Raw genomic sequence first — 7,860 nt, 5'->3', positions numbered from 1 at the left:
ATAAGCAGGTATGTTTAACCATTACATATTTGCATTTGATAATTTTAACTTATTTGCCAAAGTCTATATGCATTCAAAGAAGCCGTGCAAAGTTTTTTTTTTTTGTTTATAAAGATTTGGCAAAATCAATTGTCCACAAAAGTGATCAAAATTATCCTTTTAAAGGTATGTTATGTAAGTATAAAACTCACTTTCTTTGTTGTCTTTTTAGCCGGATTGGTTTTACCAGATGACATAACCTCTAAAAACTAAGAAGAAATAACATTACAATCATTGATTAGTAAAGAAAAATTGTGATCTGTGGTAACTTGATTAAACTCGAAAAACATTGAAAATATTTTTCGACATTGATATGTTATTTTGTGGTCAATTAGCAATTTACTCGTATTTGCGTGTCATTCATAAAAATATAAAATTAGTATATTTTTTTGAAAGGTAGAAATCATTAGTATATAAGTAGTAATAATTTAAATTGGAAAAGATATTATTTTTGTATTCATCATATATTACATACGGTTATACGGATTTATATATAAGATTTGATTTTTTTACTTTTTTTAATATTTTATATATTGTTTTTATTTAATTATATTCAATACATAAGATTCGATTATTTTGATGGAAGATTTGTTTTGTTTTTGTTTCTTTTTATTTTCTATATATATAAAATAAAATAAAATATTGTTAAAAGAAATATAAAGATGCCACATGGGACGCATCCTATTTGGTAATTTTTTAATATAAATTTAATCTAAAGAATGCTTTAAAATGTTCGGTTATCAAATTTCATTAATTTTTTGAAGATATGTTTTATTGATAAATTTTTTTTCCTAACAATGTGTACAGTCCTATGTGACATCAATACAACTAAAAATAAGAGAATAATAATATTGGTTCTTATTGTGTATTTGTGTTACAACAGTTTGTATAACTTCTTAATAAACATATGTTTTTAAATATAATAACATTTTACATCTTTTGATTGATTTCTTTATCTTGTTCATTTAACCTGTTACACGTATAAAAGTATAAAACAACATATAAAGTTTGAAAAGTTAAAAAGTTTACTGGAAAAATATAATGTTCATTTGAAAACTAAATTTTCTGTGAAAACTAGAACACTGGCCAAAATACACTGTGATCTGAATTTAATATAATGTGTTTTAATTCTGTTTTATAAAAACACAATGTGTGTGTTTTTATTGTGTAATCTAAAAACACATTGTGTTAAGTTTTAAATCACAGTATGTTTTCGATAGCTCATGAAAAAATCAAAAAATTGTTAAATCACACTGTGATATGATATTAACACAATGTATTTTCTAAAAACTATTTAAAAAACATTGTGTTAAATTCATATCACAGTATATTTTGGCCAATTTTTTAGTTTCACAAAAAATATAGTTTTCAAATAATTACAACCCATACTCTCAATGCTCAAACGTAGACAATAATGTATTTACAATTAACCTCACCACGTATGCTAGTGTTTGACTTGAAAATTGAAAATGATGAAAGTTGGATTCACATTTGGGCCGCAGAATGAATGGGTGAAATTGAATTGGACTTGGATTATGAGGACAACGGGATTATTATTGGTCATTTGGTTGAAGACTGACAATTCGTAGCCCAATGAGCCAAATTAATTCAAGCTAAAGTGATGTGGTCAACCATACAAGCCCGTCATAAATCCAATCTTTCACTTTCCAAGCCACGGCCCAATCATCTACCAAATTAGAGGTGGCAAAAAAAACCCGGTTTGGATAAGCCAAGTCGAGAAAAACAAAAATCAAAACAGGTCAAAATCGGGTTTCAATAAACCGGTTCAGATTTTAGAAAAACCAAGAGGTCTAAATCGATCCGGGTTAGGTTTTTGGGAACAAAACCCAGGAAAGCAAAAAAAAAAAAAAAACTGGTCAGCTTTTGGCCAAAATTGGATTTTGTCAAACCAGTTTCTAATTTCGTTGACCAAATCCGGTTTAGGTTGGGTTGGAATCAGCTTTTGGGCACGACTAATCATATATAAACCGTAAGATGAATATCCGTCTTTTTTTAAAAAGAGTTGTAAAAATGATACAACTTTAGTGTAGTCATTATTCATTAATCATTATGTAAAGCAAAACTATAGTAATGTCAAGTTACTTTTGCATGTAAAGATAAATAGAACCAACCGACAGATATAGGATTACCTTATTGGGTATCTTAGCTTGGAATTGAAGGCAAATGATATGGATTTACTTACAGGTTTACAAGTTAAACTACGATACTCTTCTTTCCACACCACAACGGAAAAGCTTTCATCCACACGACGGTTCTAATATATTGTATTGTATGTATATTCTATTGGGATCACCTGCTACGTCGTATTTGGAGATTACATTAGATTGCGTTTAATTATAAATAACTTTTTTAAATTTCTTTTATCTTTAACAAAAACTTTTTAATCTATTGAAAACCTTTGGGGTTATAAATATCAAAAGCACTATGAGGTTTTCATTTTTGAGGTGAAACTTAAATATTTAGATAACTACAAAGATGAGTTTTCAAGTAGATGCATAATAGAAACTCCATATACGTTACACAAAATTTAATATAACAAGCATCACTAACGTTATCAGTTAATATCACATCAGCACATTCTCTACTCTTTATCATTTATACTAGTCTTTCAGACCTGTCCGACGGACAGATAATTTTAATATATATATATATATATATATATATATCAAAAGTAAATATCAAAATAAAGAACTAATAAAACATGTGAAAATAACAAAAAATGAACAAAACAAATTTAAAAGAGTAAACCCTTTTGTAATAGAAGAAGAAGAAGTCATAATCAAACTACAATTAACAACAAATTAAATTAAAAAAAGATAAAAAATAACAATAACATAAAAGTTCAATATAAAATAATAAATAAAAATGAACAAAATAGCAAAAATAAAATTAAAGTGATATAAAAAAAATTGTATGTTTTTTTGTTGGTAAATTTATTAAACTTGATTTATTATTAAAGTTAGGAAGGAAAGAAATAATATGAATGCGAATGATTAATAAAAATTTAGGTTGTATTAAAAGGATAATTGGATGATAATTGTTTTATATAATAATTTATTGGAAGATTTTTAAGGATATTATATATTTTTAAAATTTAAAAATTATGAATTAGGGATTTATCTTTCAAAATATTCTTGGCAAAGATGATAAAAATTATGTACCAACTAATTTAATAAATCAACCGCATGATTTAATAACTACTCTAATCGACATTTTAGGCTACTAAATTCATAACTTTTTTTTGAACGTTCATGTCACGGGACGGATAGCCGTTACATCTATACGGGCAGGTAGTCACTAGCGACCGGTCCACGAAATCAGGGACCACAAGGGAAGGAAAACTCATCAATTTAACCGCTACAGAAGACACGACATTAAATTGGAAGTAAAACCTCGTCTGCTCAGACTCGAACCCTGGTCTCCCAAGATCCAAATATCATTGCAGGACTTCGGAATGCCATGGGGTTTTAAATAATACGTAGCAATTTATAATACTAAAATAAAAAGAGAATCTAGAAAAAAAAACAAAGAGTTCTAGAGTAAATAAATTTTTTAAAAAATATAAAAAATAGATGATTAATTAGGATGCAGAATTAGGTTAAAGAATGAGGATTAGGGGCGCCAAGTATACCCCCAATATCTTCTTTTAGTTATATTACTAGTCCTAATACCCGTACGATGTACGGTAGTTATATGGATTGTATCATAAAGAAATATGAATATACATGATTCGTGAGTACAAAATAAATTGTGGTTAAAATAAAGCAATGATCGAAACTAAGTTATAATAAACAGTATTGATAAATATAATATATGTTTAGTTAAAGTTTTGGATTTACATTAAATTTTTACAATCACATCAAAATCGGAACTTCTAATATAGTGGATGACGACAAATAATCTTGTAATTTCGGATCGTAAACTTCAATTTTTGAAGTATTTCTGCCAATAACTTATTATAAGTAATATAATTGATAGGAGATGAAAAATTAAGAAAGAAAGAGAGACAATTTTATTAATGAGAAAACGATAAATCAAATATGGTTATAATGTGTTTTGTATCTATATGTCAAGAGTTAGAGTTTAATTCTAAGTCTAATAAAGAAATTGAATGTATATACTATTAAAAAAACTAATTTAATATAAATAAGTTAATTAAAAGAACAAGTATCATCAACGATTACGTCACGTGTCATTTCAAGATTATCTCAATCATGTTTTAGTTTAATAATAAATATATTAAATTATTAAATTTATTGTCAAAAAATAAGATTGGTGATGGAAATCTATATTTATGGTAATAATGAACAAATATAATTTTTAATATAAGAGTCATAATTTTATTAGGAATCTATATCTATATATCAATTAAATAATTAGAAGTTTTAGTTGTATATGAAATCTAAAATCTAAAAAATATATAAATAAAGATTTAAACTGACACTTGTCGCTTAAGAAACATGCCACGTATCGATCAAAAGATGTCTCACACCTGTTTTAGTTTATTGGTATATAGATTATTATTATCAAATGCGGCACCAATTGGAAGGACACGACAAAAAGCCAAATAAATTCCACGGACCCACTTTCTTATCACAAACTTGTTGCTCAATGCGATTTTATTTTTGGGTTGAAAAGCAAAATGATTTTTAATTAATAAAAATTGTTTTAAATTTATAAAAAAATGTTGTGCAAGTAAATATCTCAACAAAATGCAAATTAACGAGCAGTGGACCCGATCGAAAGAAGATAGTGTCATGGTAAGTACAGGATCGTTCGCAGAGACGCTTGCACTACTTAGCCTAATAATATGTGTAATTCTAGCGGTTGGGAGTTGTCACGATTTCTTATTAAAAATAATTAAACTGAAAGTAAAATACAAGTCGCAACCGCTTTATCAGCGAGAAAATTTGGTTAAATCTAGAAAATGAATTGAAAATCATAACAGTAATAAAATTAATATATTTGTTTGGCATCTCCGATCTAATGCTACGACCAGATTACTATTCTACCTACTTGCTAGACTCTTGAAAAACTTAATCACGACTCAGATTCTCGTTAGATTCACTTTGTCTAAGTAACTAGTGATGTCCCTAGACTCACACTACTCTTTAAACAAATTCTCGTTAGATTAAGTTTTTAAGCATTACTAACTAAATTTTGTGTTACTAGTTCATCTTTTAGTATACGTGGTTCTTAAGCCATGACCAGATAATAATTCTCTTCGGTAACCATAGTGCACGTTTCTATGTCACTAGATCGCGTCTGACATTGTTAAGCATCATGTTCAACTTATTCTAATTATTATGGTTCCGGATCCCTCTATTAGAAGTAAATCACCTTTTACATCTAACTATAGACTAATTAGTGTTTTCCATCCTTATGTATTAATCCTAGTGTATGATTATAGACCGATTATCATAATTAAATTGATACACTCAGGTATAGAACCTATAACAATATGACGAACTTATTAACCATGGATCTACGACAAACAATAAACACAATTCTGATGAATTCTGTTGGATCTGTTGAATTTTGTGTTTACTGTTTGTCGTAGATCCATGGTTAATGAGTTCTTCATATTATTATAGGTTCGATATCTGCATGTATTGATTTAATTCTAATGATCGGTCTATAATCATATACTAGGATTAATACATAAAGATGAAAAACACTAATTGGTCTATAATTAAATGTAAAAGGTGATTCAGTTCTAACAAACGGATTCAGATTCATAATAATTAGAAAAATAAAAGGAGTCGGATCCAAAACCATGAATTAGTTGTAAAAGGTGCTCTGAAGGTGTGAATGGGATTCTTGGGTCTTTGAGGTTGTAAGCAGTCTCATCTACCGACTGTCCTCTTGAAGCTTCTCTCTCCCATTCATCGTTCCATTCATCGTCAAAGTCAAGTGCTTTGCCAGATCTTCGCATTGTTTTCGCTTATTGATGTACTTTAGGACTTCTCCAAGTAACTCCTGATTCTCCAAGAGCTGTTCTTCATCAATTATTTTCGCATAACTTGATAGGGCTTTCTTTTGTTTCTTGCTCCTTTCATGCATAGAGGGGTTGCTCTTAATAACTTATTCCAGATCGAATATCGAGAGAGGATTTGCTATAGGCCTGTTAAGGTTTTTGTTAAGGGGAGTGGTGAACGATAGGAATGATATATCCTGTAAGGAAACAGGCGAGTTCGTCCCCAAGGTAGCCTCTTGCTGAACCAAGTGTTTCGAAGTCCCAACGTTCACCTAGGAGACTCCTACGTTGAGCTGAGTTTCTATATTATTATTTGACATGGTTTGGTGAATCGGTGTCGTGGTACTACATTGGGTGCTTCTGTAAGGTTGTGGTCCCACGGATGACGCCAAATGATTGTGCACCAAACCGCGCCTAGTTTTTATTGAACACGGGAGGCTTATTTGGTAGAAAAAGGGGTTTATGATTTATTTTTTGTTGGCAATTCCCCGAAGGTAGGGCAATGGCTCTTTACTCCAAGAATATGTGAATTAGGGTTTTTGGCAGATTGGGATCGTGCCTAATGTGGAGAAATCCTTCTCCTTTTATAGGAGAAAGTTTTTTGGAGGAGAAGGTAGGGTTTTTCCGTTCCTTCTTGGATTCGATATAAACTTTTTTTTTTGTTACCATCTATAAGTGTTTCGCATGACCATTGTATAGTGAATCGGAGGGGTACATCATTAGTAGCTTAAAATGTCATATCTATCATCTGTTCTACAATGTAAGGGTCATTTTGAATTGATAAAAAGAAAACGATTCAATATTGAAAAATAAAATAAAAAAACAATAGCATATATGCCAAGACATGAATCAATAAGTGACCACAACAATAAGAATATATTACCTGAATTTGAAGTAAAATAGTGAAATGTAAAGTCGACATGTTTGCCTGACTCCTCAGGTGCCATATAAAAAGAGGCATCAAAACTTTGACGTTCTTATCTTAGATGGCATCCAGGGAGCCAGGCAAATCATTCAGTCGTTTCATTTTCGTGCATTCTTTATGATCTTGATATGTATAAGCCCATTGGTAGCGATCTCTGTACCTGTAAACATTATATGTTGGTTACACCCTTCTACAAGCATAATATATGCAAACAAACAAATGTTATAACAATGTATAATACCAAAACCTTTTCAATCACATTACATGCTTATTGCGCTTAGAATGAGCCTCAAGCTAGACCATAGTGACTTAGTGAGCTTAGATTTTTGTACAATATAAGTAGCTTTTAAGTTAATCTTGTTCGGTTTTAATGTTGAGTTAAGAGAATAGATCATGGGTATTTAAGGATGGGTTGAAAATGATAGACAAATAATAGTCCAAAATCAAGTGTCAAGAGCGGTGGTCTCAGGCGGCAGAAAGGCTTCATTGTGCAAAATTATGGGATCACATACAAAGTTCTCATTTGTTTTGTAACTAATATATTGAGTTAATAATTTATTCGTTGATATTAATGTTATATGATACGATGGAATCTGATATAATGTCACAAGAAAAATCCTATTTGCCTGTTAACAACTCAAAAATCTGCATCGTCGGTTTTTATGTATTTCTATTTGGCCATTCTAATTTTGGCTTACATTCGACGACATACTAGCGTCTGTATAGTAGTGAGGCCAAATTGCCACATTTTTTTTGAAAAAAAAAAGATAAACATGTGGGAATAACATGTACTGTCTTGATACCCAAAGTGCATGGAACCCAGGTCTGGTGACTCATCAATTTCACACATGGATCACAGGATATAATTTCTTCAATTGCTTTTGACAAAATTTGAACC

The sequence above is a fragment of the Erigeron canadensis genome, chromosome 4 (assembly GCF_010389155.1).
Source record: "Erigeron canadensis isolate Cc75 chromosome 4, C_canadensis_v1, whole genome shotgun sequence".
NCBI lineage: Eukaryota > Viridiplantae > Streptophyta > Magnoliopsida > Asterales > Asteraceae > Erigeron > Erigeron canadensis.
Note: the sequence above shows the minus strand (reverse complement) of the source record.